The 16,263-nt window shown below is 46.3% G+C and overlaps 1 long non-coding RNA gene across 1 annotated transcript in view; it reads right to left on the reverse strand.

Annotated features, from left to right (window-relative positions):
• Positions 1–16,263, reverse strand: part of LOC121008859 — a 34,170-nt gene that overhangs the window by 6,764 nt on the left and 11,143 nt on the right. Inside the window, exons 4-7 of the long non-coding RNA XR_005780627.1 lie at positions 13,604–13,707; positions 9,507–9,610; positions 5,414–5,517; positions 1,318–1,421 (exon numbers count right to left, since the gene is read on the reverse strand). This is a non-coding gene — a long non-coding RNA (uncharacterized LOC121008859). The remainder of the gene's footprint in view (positions 1–1,317; positions 1,422–5,413; positions 5,518–9,506; positions 9,611–13,603; positions 13,708–16,263) is intronic.

Consider the following 16,263-nt stretch of genomic DNA (forward strand, 5'->3'; position numbering starts at 1 on the left):
GCCAGTATAAAAAAATCCCCCCATTTAATAATGGGTGCCCCCAGTAGAAGCAATGTGCGCATAGTGCTCCCCCCTGTTACAATAATGGCCCCCATTGTGGCCCAATAGCATGGTCTTAAAGAAAAATGGTCCATGTAGGTAGTTTCCCTATCTCACTCATCCGCTCCACGCTCAATTCCATACACAACCATTCAAGCTGAGAAATTTGGCAGAAGTTCCAAGGTGGGATTGGAACCCCCCCCCCCAGCACGATAAGTGTGCTGCCCACTATGACCTTCTAGCCAGCCAACCTCTAGAAAAGAAAAAGAACCAAAAAACAGGGAGGGGAGATTGACCTCGTCCACACTGACCTCGTCACAAGGAGACCACCAGCTAACATCATGTGCGTTACCTGACACCGTCAACCCTGGGGTTAGCCGATGATCATTCAACCCCTAGGTTGAGGTTGATAGGACCTTAGGGGTTGTCACAATCTGGCCACCCAAGGGCGTCACATGTGCGTTACCTGACCTAGTCAACTCTAGGTCAACCCTCCATCGTCCTTGATTGATCATCCAACCCCTGGAGGTTGTCACAATCAGGCCGGCTTTGATGGGCGTCACAGTTAGCTGGTGGTCCCCTTGTATTCTCTCGCCCTCCCACCTAGCCTAGTAAACGGGTTCTCTATTTATGTGGCTCCTGTGGCAGAGACTTTAAACTCAGGGAGAGGTGTGAATTCTACAAAAGAAAGAAAGCGTCAATAAACTGAGCGGGCCGCGCTGACAAACCTACTGCTGTCGAAATCCAAACTAAGAGCAATATTTAGGAGAACTTGGGTGATGGTTGTGCTCTTTTGCCATCAACTTATTTGCATAACATCCAGGCCATTTGCATAAGTTCCACAGCAAGCCTTCTGATTGGCTGACACTGTGGCCTATAGGTTAGTGCAGCATCTCCCATGTGGAGCTCTGTTATGGTCGTCTCCATGCAGCCATAGACTCCTCTCCTTCTTCTTCTTCACCTTAGATTTTCCCTTGTTAATATTTAAAGGGTCATTTTGTTGCATCACAAATTAACAATCTTTACCTGACAATTATATGAAATTATAAAAATCTCTGAATGGTTGTCAGGAAGTATTTTTGAAAATTATATATATATACAAAAATAGCAAAAAAACGAAGCAGCACTGTCACCAGGGGTGCACCTAGCCTTTCTGCTGCCTGAGGCGAAAATTGAAACAGCGCCCCCCCCCCCCCCCCAATACCAAATTCTTAACCTAGCCCCTTCCTCCTAGCATTACATATATCACTACAGAACAGGGTAATACAGCCCCATAACCTCTTACATCCAGTGACGTCTCCTGTGATGTAGATGTTCTCTTTCCTCATATTCTCCTTTCAGAGCTTCAGTACAGACCGCCATTTTTCAGCCATTTTTCGTCTCTGCATTTTGACAACAAAAAAAATCGTAGTTTACTACTTTTCCATCATCCTCCCATCTTCTGGACAAATCATCCTACCACCCACCAATACTGTGCCGCTGTGCTCCCCAATATTATACTGCAGAAAGAGATAAACCCAGGGTGCCCCCATGGTGATAGTGCTGCCAAAGGTCCCAACTAATAATTCTCTGCCAGAGCACACTTAAGCATAACTACTGTGAGGGGGCACAATGTGGGCATTAGTACTGTGATGGGGCACAATGTGGGCATTCGTACTGTGAGGGGGCATTAGTACTGTGAGGGGGCACAATGGGGGCATTAGTACTGTGAGGGGGCACAATGTTGGCATTAGTACTGTGAGGGGGCACAATGTGGACATTAGTACTTTGATGGGGCACAATGTGGGCATTAGTACTGTGATGGGGCACAATGTGGGCATTCGTACTGTGAGGGGGCATTAGTACTGTGAGGGGGCAAAATGTGGAAATTAGTACTGTGAGGGGGCACAATGTTGGCATTAGTACTGTGAGGGGGGCACAATGTGGACATTAGTACTTTGATGGGGCACAATGTGGGCATTAGAACTGTGAGGGGGCACAATGTGGGCATTAGTACTGTGAGGGGGCACAATGTGGACATTAGAACTGTGGGGGAGCACAATGTGGGCATTAGTACTGTGAGGGAGCACAATGTGGGTATTAGTACTGTGAGGGGGCACAATGTGGGCATTAGTACTGTGATGGGGCACAATGTGGGCATTCGTACTGTGAGGGGGCATTAGTACTGTGAGGGGGCAAAATGTGGAAATTAGTACTGTGAGGGGGCACAATGTTGGCATTAGTACTGTGAGGGGGCACAATGTGGACATTAGTACTTTGATGGGGCACAATGTGGGCATTAGAACTGTGAGGGGGCACAATGTGGGCATTAGTACTGTGAGGGGGCACAATATTGGCATTAGTACTGTGAGGGGCACATATGGGCATTAGAACTGTGGGGAGCACAATGTGGGCATTAGTACTGTGAGGGAGCACAATGTGGGTATTAGTACTGTGAGGGGGCACAATGTGGGCATTAGTACTGTGAGGGGGCACAATGTGGGCATTGGTACAGTGAGGGGGGCACAATGTGAGCATTAGTACTGTGAGGGGGCACAATATGGGTATTAGTACTGTGAGGGAGCACAAAGTGGGTATTAGTACTGTGAGGGAGTACAATGTGGGTATTAGTACTGTGAGGGGGCAAAATGTGTAAAATAGTACTGTGAGGGGGCACAATGTGAAGCCAAGCTACACCTCTGCTGATCGTTTAACAGAAGGGATTAGCTATGAATCTTGATGCACTGCACAGTGATAAATTACACCGCTGACTACCCATAGGTATCTGATTCTGGACTCTGGCAGTGTTCCTGTTCGCTTAGGAGTCCGTGCTCTGACTCCATACATTGCTTGGGAGTTCTTGCTTTATGTCCATATGTGGAGTCAGTGCTATGAAGATGAAGCAGGTATCCCCAAGCATTGTCAGTATAGAGACACTAATAGCCTCTATTTGTGAAATGTGTTTGTCGGGATTTGAACTCGCAACCATCTGCACTAAAGGCAGGAACCTTAACCACTACACTATAGAGCTACATGGAAAAATGCGCAGAGAATCCTCATAGTAGTTTCTCATGTATTAGGTATTCATAGGTTCTTGCCTTTAATGTACATGGTTGTCAGTTTGAATCACGGCAGAAATATTTCAAAAATAAAGGCTAAATAAAACTTTAAGACACAGGGTGTCCCCAACAGTAAAAAGTTTGATTTTATTGATAAAAAAAAAGGAGCAAAACGTAAAAGATGATGAAATAACACCCGTGTTAGGCCACACCAACCTTTTTAACTTTTGTAAACTTGGCCGGTATTTTTTGCTGGGAAAGGTGGACACTCTAACAGCACCCCCCGCTCAGGACCTCTATAGGCCCGCTCACTGCAGGAAGCCCCGCCTCAGTCACTGCTGCACTAGGGTAGAAGCTAGAATGGATTTCTCACAAGAAGGTTTGTGATGTAACTGGTCACATGCTCTATATTTTTTGCAGGGCCGCGGAACGGAACAACGGATGTGGACAGGACACGGTGTGCTGTCTGCATCTTTTGCAGCCCCATTAAAATAAATCTGCATTTTTTTGCAGATCGAATGTGGACCAAAAATCCATTTGTGTACATGAGCCCTTCTACCTTATGTCGGTGCAGTCTCCATTCCTGGTTTTGGCTCATAATCACTGACCAAAATACTGAGGTGTGAATAAGGGCATTACACTGTCCCATCAGTGCTGCCAGGGTAAGACTCTGCGGGGACACAACCCCAACTGGTAACGCCCTGCTTGCAATTCTTTCACAAGCTTTTGGTAGGAATAATAGAGGCACGGCACAACATAGAGCCATAAGATTAGATCTTCCAGGATTGTTGTTACACGGGGGATGCAAGTAGTTACTAAACAGACAGGTCAGGAGAGGGGACGGCTCCTCTTATTATTTTTAACACATTTACACCAAACTGCGAACTTCTAGACCACAGTAAAGAAAAAGATTCTGTCCTCAGAGCAGAGGCCGAAAATGGCTGATAACAGAGAGCAATAGATATAGCCGCTGCCCCTTATAATGTGCGCCAGTACAAAAAAAATCCTGCTTATAATTTGTGCCAGTATAAAAAATCCCCCCATTTAATAATGGGTGCCCCCAGTAGAAGCAATGTGCGCATAGTGCTCCCCCCTGTTACAATAATGGCCCCCATTGTGGCCCAATAGCATGGTCTTAAAGAAAAATGGTCCATGTAGGTAGTTTCCCTATCTCACTCATCCGCTCCACGCTCAATTCCATACACAACCATTCAAGCTGAGAAATTTGGCAGAAGTTCCAAGGTGGGATTGGAACCCCCCCCCCCCCAGCACGATAAGTGTGCTGCCCACTATGACCTTCTAGCCAGCCAACCTCTAGAAAAGAAAAAGAACCAAAAAACAGGGAGGGGAGATTGACCTCGTCCACACTGACCTCGTCACAAGGAGACCACCAGCTAACATCATGTGCGTTACCTGACACCGTCAACCCTGGGGTTAGCCGATGATCATTCAACCCCTAGGTTGAGGTTGATAGACCTTAGGGGTTGTCACAATCTGGCCACCCAAGGGCGTCACATGTGCGTTACCTGACCTAGTCAACTCTAGGTCAACCCTCCATCGTCCTTGATTGATCATCCAACCCCTGGAGGTTGTCACAATCAGGCCGGCTTTGATGGGCGTCACAGTTAGCTGGTGGTCCCCTTGTATTCTCGCCCTCCCACCTAGCCTAGTAAACGGGTTCTCTATTTATGTGGCTCCTGTGGCAGAGACTTTAAACTCAGGGAGAGGTGTGAATTCTACAAAAGAAAGAAAGCGTCAATAAACTGAGCGGGCCGCGCTGACAAACCTACTGCTGTCGAAATCCAAACTAAGAGCAATATTTAGGAGAACTTGGGTGATGGTTGTGCTCTTTTGCCATCAACTTATTTGCATAACATCCAGGCCATTTGCATAAGTTCCACAGCAAGCCTTCTGATTGGCTGACACTGTGGCCTATAGGTTAGTGCAGCATCTCCCATGTGGAGCTCTGTTATGGTCGTCTCCATGCAGCCATAGACTCCTCTCCTTCTTCTTCTTCACCTTAGATTTTCCCTTGTTAATATTTAAAGGGTCATTTTGTTGCATCACAAATTAACAATCTTTACCTGACAATTATATGAAATTATAAAAATCTCTGAATGGTTGTCAGGAAGTATTTTTGAAAATTATATATATATACAAAAATAGCAAAAAACGAAGCAGCACTGTCACCAGGGGTGCACCTAGCCTTTCTGCTGCCTGAGGCGAAAATTGAAACAGCGCCCCCCCCCCCCCCCCCAATACCAAATTCTTAACCTAGCCCCTTCCCTCCTAGCATTACATATATCACTACAGAACAGGGTAATACAGCCCCATACCTCTTACATCCAGTGACGTCTCCTGTGATGTAGATGTTCTCTTTCCTCATATTCTCCTTTCAGAGCTTCAGTACAGACCGCCATTTTTCAGCCATTTTTCGTCTCTGCATTTTGACAACAAAAAAAATCGTAGTTTACTACTTTTCCATCATCCTCCCATCTTCTGGACAAATCATCCTACCACCCCCAATACTGTGCCGCTGTGCTCCCCAATATTATACTGCAGAAAGAGATAAACCCAGGGTGCCCCCATGGTGATAGTGCTGCCAAAGGTCCCAACTAATAATTCTCTGCCAGAGCACACTTAAGCATAACTACTGTGAGGGGGCACAATGTGGGCATTAGTACTGTGATGGGGCACAATGTGGGCATTCGTACTGTGAGGGGGCATTAGTACTGTGAGGGGGCACAATGTGGGCATTAGTACTGTGAGGGGGCACAATGTTGGCATTAGTACTGTGAGGGGGCACAATGTGGACATTAGTACTTTGATGGGGCACAATGTGGGCATTAGTACTGTGATGGGGCACAATGTGGGCATTCGTACTGTGAGGGGGCATTAGTACTGTGAGGGGGCAAAATGTGGAAATTAGTACTGTGAGGGGGCACAATGTTGGCATTAGTACTGTGAGGGGGCACAATGTGGGCATTAGTACTTTGATGGGGCACAATGTGGGCATTAGAACTGTGAGGGGGCACAATGTGGGCATTAGTACTGTGAGGGGGCACAATATTGGCATTAGAACTGTGGGGGAGCACAATGTGGGCATTAGTACTGTGAGGGAGCACAATGTGGGTATTAGTACTGTGAGGGGGCACAATGTGGGCATTAGTACTGTGATGGGGCACAATGTGGGCATTCGTACTGTGAGGGGGCATTAGTACTGTGAGGGGGCAAAATGTGGAAATTAGTACTGTGAGGGGGCACAATGTTGGCATTAGTACTGTGAGGGGGCACAATGTGGACATTAGTACTTTGATGGGGCACAATGTGGGCATTAGAACTGTGAGGGGGCACAATGTGGGCATTAGTACTGTGAGGGGGCACAATATTGGCATTAGTACTGTGAGGGGGCACATATTGGCATTAGAACTGTGGGGGAGCACAATGTGGGCATTAGTACTGTGAGGGAGCACAATGTGGGTATTAGTACTGTGAGGGGGCACAATGTGGGCATTAGTACTGTGAGGGGCACAATGTGGGCATTGGTACAGTGAGGGGGCACAATGTGAGCATTAGTACTGTGAGGGGGCACAATATGGGTATTAGTACTGTGAGGGAGCACAAAGTGGGTATTAGTACTGTGAGGGAGTACAATGTGGGCATTAGTACTGTGAGGGGGCAAAATGTGGAAAATAGTACTGTGAGGGGGCACAATGTGAAGCCAAGCTACACCTCTGCTGATCGTTTAACAGAAGGGATTAGCTATGAATCTTGATGCACTGCACAGTGATAAATTACACCGCTGACTACCCATAGGTATCTGATTCTGGACTCTGGCAGTGTACCTGTTCGCTTAGGAGTCCGTGCTCTGACTCCATACATTGCTTGGGAGTTCTTGCTTTATGTCCATATGTGGAGTCAGTGCTATGAAGATGAAGCAGGTATCCCCAAGCATTGTCAGTATAGAGACACTAATAGCCTCTATTTGTGAAATGTGTTTGTCGGGATTCGAACTCGCAACCATCTGCACTAAAGGCAGGAACCTTAACCACTACACTATAGAGCTACATGGAAAAATGCGGCAGAGAATCCTCATAGTAGTTTCTCATGTATTAGGTATTCATAGGTTCTTGCCTTTAATGTACATGGTTGTCAGTTTGAATCACGGCAGAAATATTTCAAAAATAAAGGCTAAATAAAACTTTAAGACACAGGGTGTCCCCAACAGTAAAAAGTTTGATTTTATTGAAAAAAAAAAAGGAGCAAAACGTAAAAGATGATGAAATAACACCCGTGTTAGGCCACACCAACCTTTTTAACTTTTGTAAACTTGGCCGGTATTTTTTGCTGGGAAAGGTGGACACTCTAACAGCACCCCCCGCTCAGGACCTCTATAGGCCCGCTCACTGCAGGAAGCCCCGCCTCAGTCACTGCTGCACTAGGGTAGAAGCTAGAATGGATTTCTCACAAGAAGGTTTGTGATGTAACTGGTCACATGCTCTATATTTTTTGCAGGGCCGCGGAACGGAACAACGGATGTGGACAGGACACGGTGTGCTGTCTGCATCTTTTGCAGCCCCATTAAAATAAATCTGCATTTTTTTGCAGATCGAATGTGGACCAAAAATCCATTTGTGTACATGAGCCCTTCTACCTTATGTCGGTGCAGTCTCCATTCCTGGTTTTGGCTCATAATCACTGACCAAAATACTGAGGTGTGAATAAGGCATTACACTGTCCCATCAGTGCTGCCAGGGTAAGACTCTGCGGGGACACAACCCCAACTGGTAACGCCCTGCTTGCAATTCTTTCACAAGCTTTTGGTAGGAATAATAGAGGCACGGCACAACATAGAGCCATAAGATTAGATCTTCCAGGATTGTTGTTACACGGGGGATGCAAGTAGTTACTAAACAGACAGGTCAGGAGAGGGGACGGCTCCTCTTATTATTTTTAACACATTTACACCAAACTGCGAACTTCTAGACCACAGTAAAGAAAAAGATTCTGTCCTCAGAGCAGAGGCCGAAAATGGCTGATAACAGAGAGCAATAGATATAGCCGCTGCCCCTTATAATGTGCGCCAGTACAAAAAAAATCCTGCTTATAATTTGTGCCAGTATAAAAAATCCCCCCATTTAATAATGGGTGCCCCCAGTAGAAGCAATGTGCGCATAGTGCTCCCCCCTGTTACAATAATGGCCCCCATTCTGGCCCAATAGCATGGTCTTAAAGAAAAATGGTCCATGTAGGTAGTTTCCCTATCTCACTCATCCGCTCCACGCTCAATTCCATACACAACCATTCAAGCTGAGAAATTTGGCAGAAGTTCCAAGGTGGGATTGGAACCCCCCCCCCCCCCAGCACGATAAGTGTGCTGCCCACTATGACCTTCTAGCCAGCCAACCTCTAGAAAAGAAAAAGAACCAAAAAACAGGGAGGGGAGATTGACCTCGTCCACACTGACCTCGTCACAAGGAGACCACCAGCTAACATCATGTGCGTTACCTGACACCGTCAACCCTGGGGTTAGCCGATGATCATTCAACCCCTAGGTTGAGGTTGATAGGACCTTAGGGGTTGTCACAATCTGGCCACCCAAGGGCGTCACATGTGCGTTACCTGACCTAGTCAACTCTAGGTCAACCCTCCATCGTCCTTGATTGATCATCCAACCCCTGGAGGTTGTCACAATCAGGCCGGCTTTGATGGGCGTCACAGTTAGCTGGTGGTCCCCTTGTATTCTCGCCCTCCCACCTAGCCTAGTAAACGGGTTCTCTATTTATGTGGCTCCTGTGGCAGAGACTTTAAACTCAGGGAGAGGTGTGAATTCTACAAAAGAAAGAAAGCGCCAATAAACTGAGCGGGCCGCGCTGACAAACCTACTGCTGTCGAAATCCAAACTAAGAGCAATATTTAGGAGAACTTGGGTGATGGTTGTGCTCTTTTGCCATCAACTTATTTGCATAACATCCAGGCCATTTGCATAAGTTCCACAGCAAGCCTTCTGATTGGCTGACACTGTGGCCTATAGGTTAGTGCAGCATCTCCCATGTGGAGCTCTGTTATGGTCGTCTCCATGCAGCCATAGACTCCTCTCCTTCTTCTTCTTCACCTTAGATTTTCCCTTGTTAATATTTAAAGGGTCATTTTGTTGCATCACAAATTAACAATCTTTACCTGACAATTATATGAAATTATAAAAATCTCTGAATGGTTGTCAGGAAGTATTTTTGAAAATTATATATATATACAAAAATAGCAAAAAACGAAGCAGCACTGTCACCAGGGGTGCACCTAGCCTTTCTGCTGCCTGAGGCGAAAATTGAAACAGCGCCCCCCCCCCCCCCCATACCAAATTCTTAACCTAGCCCCTTCCCTCCTAGCATTACATATATCACTACAGAACAGGGTAATACAGCCCCATACCTCTTACATCCAGTGACGTCTCCTGTGATGTAGATGTTCTCTTTCCTCATATTCTCCTTTCAGAGCTTCAGTACAGACCGCCATTTTTCAGCCATTTTTCGTCTCTGCATTTTGACAACAAAAAAAATCGTAGTTTACTACTTTTCCATCATCCTCCCATCTTCTGGACAAATCATCCTACCACCCCCAATACTGTGCCGCTGTGCTCCCCAATATTATACTGCAGAAAGAGATAAACCCAGGGTGCCCCCATGGTGATAGTGCTGCCAAAGGTCCCAACTAATAATTCTCTGCCAGAGCACACTTAAGCATAACTACTGTGAGGGGGCACAATGTGGGCATTAGTACTGTGATGGGGCACAATGTGGGCATTCGTACTGTGAGGGGGCATTAGTACTGTGAGGGGGCACAATGTGGGCATTAGTACTGTGAGGGGGCACAATGTGGGCATTAGTACTGTGAGGGGGCACAATGTGGACATTAGTACTTTGATGGGGCACAATGTGGGCATTAGTACTGTGATGGGGCACAATGTGGGCATTCGTACTGTGAGGGGGCATTCGTACTGTGAGGGGGCAAAATGTGGAAATTAGTACTGTGAGGGGGCACAATGTTGGCATTAGTACTGTGAGGGGGCACAATGTGGACATTAGTACTTTGATGGGGCACAATGTGGGCATTAGAACTGTGAGGGGGCACAATGTGGGCATTAGTACAGTGAGGGGGCACAATATTGGCATTAGAACTGTGGGGGAGCACAATGTGGGCATTAGTACTGTGAGGGAGCACAATGTGGGTATTAGTACTGTGAGGGGGCACAATGTGGGCATTAGTACTGTGATGGGGCACAATGTGGGCATTCGTACTGTGAGGGGGCATTAGTACTGTGAGGGGGCAAAATGTGGAAATTAGTACTGTGAGGGGGCACAATGTTGGCATTAGTACTGTGAGGGGGCACAATGTGGACAGTTAGTACTTTGATGGGGCACAATGTGGGCATTAGAACTGTGAGGGGGCACAATGTGGGCATTAGTACTGTGAGGGGGCACAATATTGGCATTAGTACTGTGAGGGGGCACAATATTGGCATTAGAACTGTGGGGGAGCACAATGTGGGCATTAGTACTGTGAGGGAGCACAATGTGGGTATTAGTACTGTGAGGGGGCACAATGTGGGCATTAGTACTGTGAGGGGCACAATGTGGGCATTGGTACAGTGAGGGGGCACAATGTGAGCATTAGTACTGTGAGGGGGCACAATATGGGTATTAGTACTGTGAGGGAGCACAAAGTGGGTATTAGTACTGTGAGGGGGCACAATGTGGGTATTAGTACTGTGAGGGGGCAAAATGTGTAAAATAGTAGTGTGAGGGGGCACAATGTGAAGCCAAGCTACACCTCTGCTGATCGTTTAACAGAAGGGATTAGCTATGAATCTTGATGCACTGCACAGTGATAAATTACACCGCTGACTACCCATAGGTATCTGATTCTGGACTCTGGCAGTGTACCTGTTCGCTTAGGAGTCCGTGCTCTGACTCCATACATTGCTTGGGAGTTCTTGCTTTATGTCCATATGTGGAGTCAGTGCTATGAAGATGAAGCAGGTATCCCCAAGCATTGTCAGTATAGAGACACTAATAGCCTCTATTTGTGAAATGTGTTTGTCGGGATTTGAACTCGCAACCATCTGCACTAAAGGCAGGAACCTTAACCACTACACTATAGAGCTACATGGAAAAATGCGGCAGAGAATCCTCATAGTAGTTTCTCATGTATTAGGTATTCATAGGTTCTTGCCTTTAATGTACATGGTTGTCAGTTTGAATCAGGGCAGAAATATTTCAAAAATAAAGGCTAAATAAAACTTTAAGACACAGGGTGTCCCCAACAGTAAAAAGTTTGATTTTATTGAAAAAAAAAAAAAAGGAGCAAAACGTAAAAGATGATGAAATAACACCCAGGTTAGGCCACACCAACCTTTTTAACTTTTGTAAACTTGGCCGGTATTTTTTGCTGGGAAAGGTGGACACTCTAACAGCACCCCCCGCTCAGGACCTCTATAGGCCCGCTCACTGCAGGAAGCCCCGCCTCAGTCACTGCTGCACTAGGGTAGAAGCTAGAATGGATTTCTCACAAGAAGGTTTGTGATGTAACTGGTCACATGCTCTATATTTTTTGCAGGGCCGCGGAACGGAACAACGGATGTGGACAGGACACGGTGTGCTGTCTGCATCTTTTGCAGCCCCATTAAAATAAATCTGCATTTTTTTGCAGATCGAATGTGGACCAAAAATCCATTTGTGTACATGAGCCCTTCTACCTTATGTCGGTGCAGTCTCCATTCCTGGTTTTGGCTCATAATCACTGACCAAAATACTGAGGTGTGAATAAGGCATTACACTGTCCCATCAGTGCTGCCAGGGTAAGACTCTGCGGGGACACAACCCCAACTGGTAACGCCCTGCTTGCAATTCTTTCACAAGCTTTTGGTAGGAATAATAGAGGCACGGCACAACATAGAGCCATAAGATTAGATCTTCCAGGATTGTTGTTACACGGGGGATGCAAGTAGTTACTAAACAGACAGGTCAGGAGAGGGGACGGCTCCTCTTATTATTTTTAACACATTTACACCAAACTGCGAACTTCTAGACCACAGTAAAGAAAAAGATTCTGTCCTCAGAGCAGAGGCCGAAAATGGCTGATAACAGAGAGCAATAGATATAGCCGCTGCCCCTTATAATGTGCGCCAGTACAAAAAAAATCCTGCTTATAATTTGTGCCAGTATAAAAAATCCCCCCATTTAATAATGGGTGCCCCCAGTAGAAGCAATGTGCGCATAGTGCTCCCCCCTGTTACAATAATGGCCCCCATTGTGGCCCAATAGCATGGTCTTAAAGAAAAATGGTCCATGTAGGTAGTTTCCCTATCTCACTCATCCGCTCCACGCTCAATTCCATACACAACCATTCAAGCTGAGAAATTTGGCAGAAGTTCCAAGGTGGGATTGGAACCCCCCCCCCAGCACGATAAGTGTGCTGCCCACTATGACCTTCTAGCCAGCCAACCTCTAGAAAAGAAAAAGAACCAAAAAACAGGGAGGGGAGATTGACCTCGTCCACACTGACCTCGTCACAAGGAGACCACCAGCTAACATCATGTGCGTTACCTGACACCGTCAACCCTGGGGTTAGCCGATGATCATTCAACCCCTAGGTTGAGGTTGATAGGACCTTAGGGGTTGTCACAATCTGGCCACCCAAGGGCGTCACATGTGCGTTACCTGACCTAGTCAACTCTAGGTCAACCCTCCATCGTCCTTGATTGATCATCCAACCCCTGGAGGTTGTCACAATCAGGCCGGCTTTGATGGGCGTCACAGTTAGCTGGTGGTCCCCTTGTATTCTCGCCCTCCCACCTAGCCTAGTAAACGGGTTCTCTATTTATGTGGCTCCTGTGGCAGAGACTTTAAACTCAGGGAGAGGTGTGAATTCTACAAAAGAAAGAAAGCGTCAATAAACTGAGCGGGCCGCGCTGACAAACCTACTGCTGTCGAAATCCAAACTAAGAGCAATATTTAGGAGAACTTGGGTGATGGTTGTGCTCTTTTGCCATCAACTTATTTGCATAACATCCAGGCCATTTGCATAAGTTCCACAGCAAGCCTTCTGATTGGCTGACACTGTGGCCTATAGGTTAGTGCAGCATCTCCCATGTGGAGCTCTGTTATGGTCGTCTCCATGCAGCCATAGACTCCTCTCCTTCTTCTTCTTCACCTTAGATTTTCCCTTGTTAATATTTAAAGGGTCATTTTGTTGCATCACAAATTAACAATCTTTACCTGACAATTATATGAAATTATAAAAATCTCTGAATGGTTGTCAGGAAGTATTTTTGAAAATTATATATATATACAAAAATAGCAAAAAACGAAGCAGCACTGTCACCAGGGGTGCACCTAGCCTTTCTGCTGCCTGAGGCGAAAATTGAAACAGCGCCCCCCCCCCCCCCCCCAATACCAAATTCTTAACCTAGCCCCTTCCCTCCTAGCATTACATATATCACTACAGAACAGGGTAATACAGCCCCATACCTCTTACATCCAGTGACGTCTCCTGTGATGTAGATGTTCTCTTTCCTCATATTCTCCTTTCAGAGCTTCAGTACAGACCGCCATTTTTCAGCCATTTTTCGTCTCTGCATTTTGACAACAAAAAAAATCGTAGTTTACTACTTTTCCATCATCCTCCCATCTTCTAGACAAATCATCCTACCACCCCCAATACTGTGCCGCTGTGCTCCCCAATATTATACTGCAGAAAGAGATAAACCCAGGGTGCCCCCATGGTGATAGTGCTGCCAAAGGTCCCAACTAATAATTCTCTGCCAGAGCACACTTAAGCATAACTACTGTGAGGGGGCACAATGTGGGCATTAGTACTGTGATGGGGCACAATGTGGGCATTCGTACTGTGAGGGGGCATTAGTACTGTGAGGGGGCACAATGTGGGCATTAGTACTGTGAGGGGGCACAATGTTGGCATTAGTACTGTGAGGGGGCACAATGTGGACATTAGTACTTTGATGGGGCACAATGTGGGCATTAGTACTGTGATGGGGCACAATGTGGGCATTCGTACTGTGAGGGGGCATTAGTACTGTGAGGGGGCAAAATGTGGAAATTAGTACTGTGAGGGGGCACAATGTTGGCATTAGTACTGTGAGGGGGCACAATGTGGACATTAGTACTTTGATGGGGCACAATGTGGGCATTAGAACTGTGAGGGGGCACAATGTGGGCATTAGTACTGTGAGGGGGCACAATATTGGCATTAGAACTGTGGGGGAGCACAATGTGGGCATTAGTACTGTGAGGGAGCACAATGTGGGTATTAGTACTGTGAGGGGGCACAATGTGGGCATTAGTACTGTGATGGGGCACAATGTGGGCATTCGTACTGTGAGGGGGCATTAGTACTGTGAGGGGGCAAAATGTGGAAATTAGTACTGTGAGGGGGCACAATGTTGGCATTAGTACTGTGAGGGGGCACAATGTGGACATTAGTACTTTGATGGGGCACAATGTGGGCATTAGAACTGTGAGGGGGCACAATGTGGGCATTAGTACTGTGAGGGGGCACAATATTGGCATTAGTACTGTGAGGGGGCACAATATTGGCATTAGAACTGTGGGGGAGCACAATGTGGGCATTAGTACTGTGAGGGAGCACAATGTGGGTATTAGTACTGTGAGGGGGCACAATGTGGGCATTAGTACTGTGAGGGGCACAATGTGGGCATTGGTACAGTGAGGGGGCACAATGTGAGCATTAGTACTGTGAGGGGGCACAATATGGGTATTAGTACTGTGAGGGAGCACAAAGTGGGTATTAGTACTGTGAGGGAGTACAATGTGGGTATTAGTACTGTGAGGGGGCAAAATGTGTAAAATAGTACTGTGAGGGGGCACAATGTGAAGCCAAGCTACACCTCTGCTGATCGTTTAACAGAAGGGATTAGCTATGAATCTTGATGCACTGCACAGTGATAAATTACACCGCTGACTACCCATAGGTATCTGATTCTGGACTCTGGCAGTGTTCCTGTTCGCTTAGGAGTCCGTGCTCTGACTCCATACATTGCTTGGGAGTTCTTGCTTTATGTCCATATGTGGAGTCAGTGCTATGAAGATGAAGCAGGTATCCCCAAGCATTGTCAGTATAGAGACACTAATAGCCTCTATTTGTGAAATGTGTTTGTCGGGATTTGAACTCGCAACCATCTGCACTAAAGGCAGGAACCTTAACCACTACACTATAGAGCTACATGGAAAAATGCGGCAGAGAATCCTCATAGTAGTTTCTCATGTATTAGGTATTCATAGGTTCTTGCCTTTAATGTACATGGTTGTCAGTTTGAATCACGGCAGAAATATTTCAAAAATAAAGGCTAAATAAAACTTTAAGACACAGGGTGTCCCCAACAGTAAAAAGTTTGATTTTATTGAAAAAAAAGGAGCAAAACGTAAAAGATGATGAAATAACACCCGTGTTAGGCCACACCAACCTTTTTAACTTTTGTAAACTTGGCCGGTATTTTTTGCTGGGAAAGGTGGACACTCTAACAGCACCCCCCGCTCAGGACCTCTATAGGCCCGCTCACTGCAGGAAGCCCCGCCTCAGTCACTGCTGCACTAGGGTAGAAGCTAGAATGGATTTCTCACAAGAAGGTTTGTGATGTAACTGGTCACATGCTCTATATTTTTTGCAGGGCCGCGGAACGGAACAACGGATGTGGACAGGACACGGTGTGCTGTCTGCATCTTTTGCAGCCCCATTAAAATAAATCTGCATTTTTTTGCAGATCGAATGTGGACCAAAAATCCATTTGTGTACATGAGCCCTTCTACCTTATGTCGGTGCAGTCTCCATTCCTGGTTTTGGCTCATAATCACTGACCAAAATACTGAGGTGTGAATAAGGGATTACACTGTCCCATCAGTGCTGCCAGGGTAAGACTCTGCGGGGACACAACCCCAACTGGTAACGCCCTGCTTGCAATTCTTTCACAAGCTTTTGGTAGGAATAATAGAGGCACGGCACAACATAGAGCCATAAGATTAGATCTTCCAGGATTGTTGTTACACGGGGGATGCAAGTAGTTACTAAACAGACAGGTCAGGAGAGGGGACGGCTCCTCTTATTATTTTTAACACATTTACACCAAACTGCGAACTTCTAGACCACAGTAAAG

The sequence above is a fragment of the Bufo bufo genome, chromosome 7 (genome assembly GCF_905171765.1).
Source record: "Bufo bufo chromosome 7, aBufBuf1.1, whole genome shotgun sequence".
NCBI classification, from domain to species: Eukaryota; Metazoa; Chordata; class Amphibia; order Anura; family Bufonidae; genus Bufo; species Bufo bufo.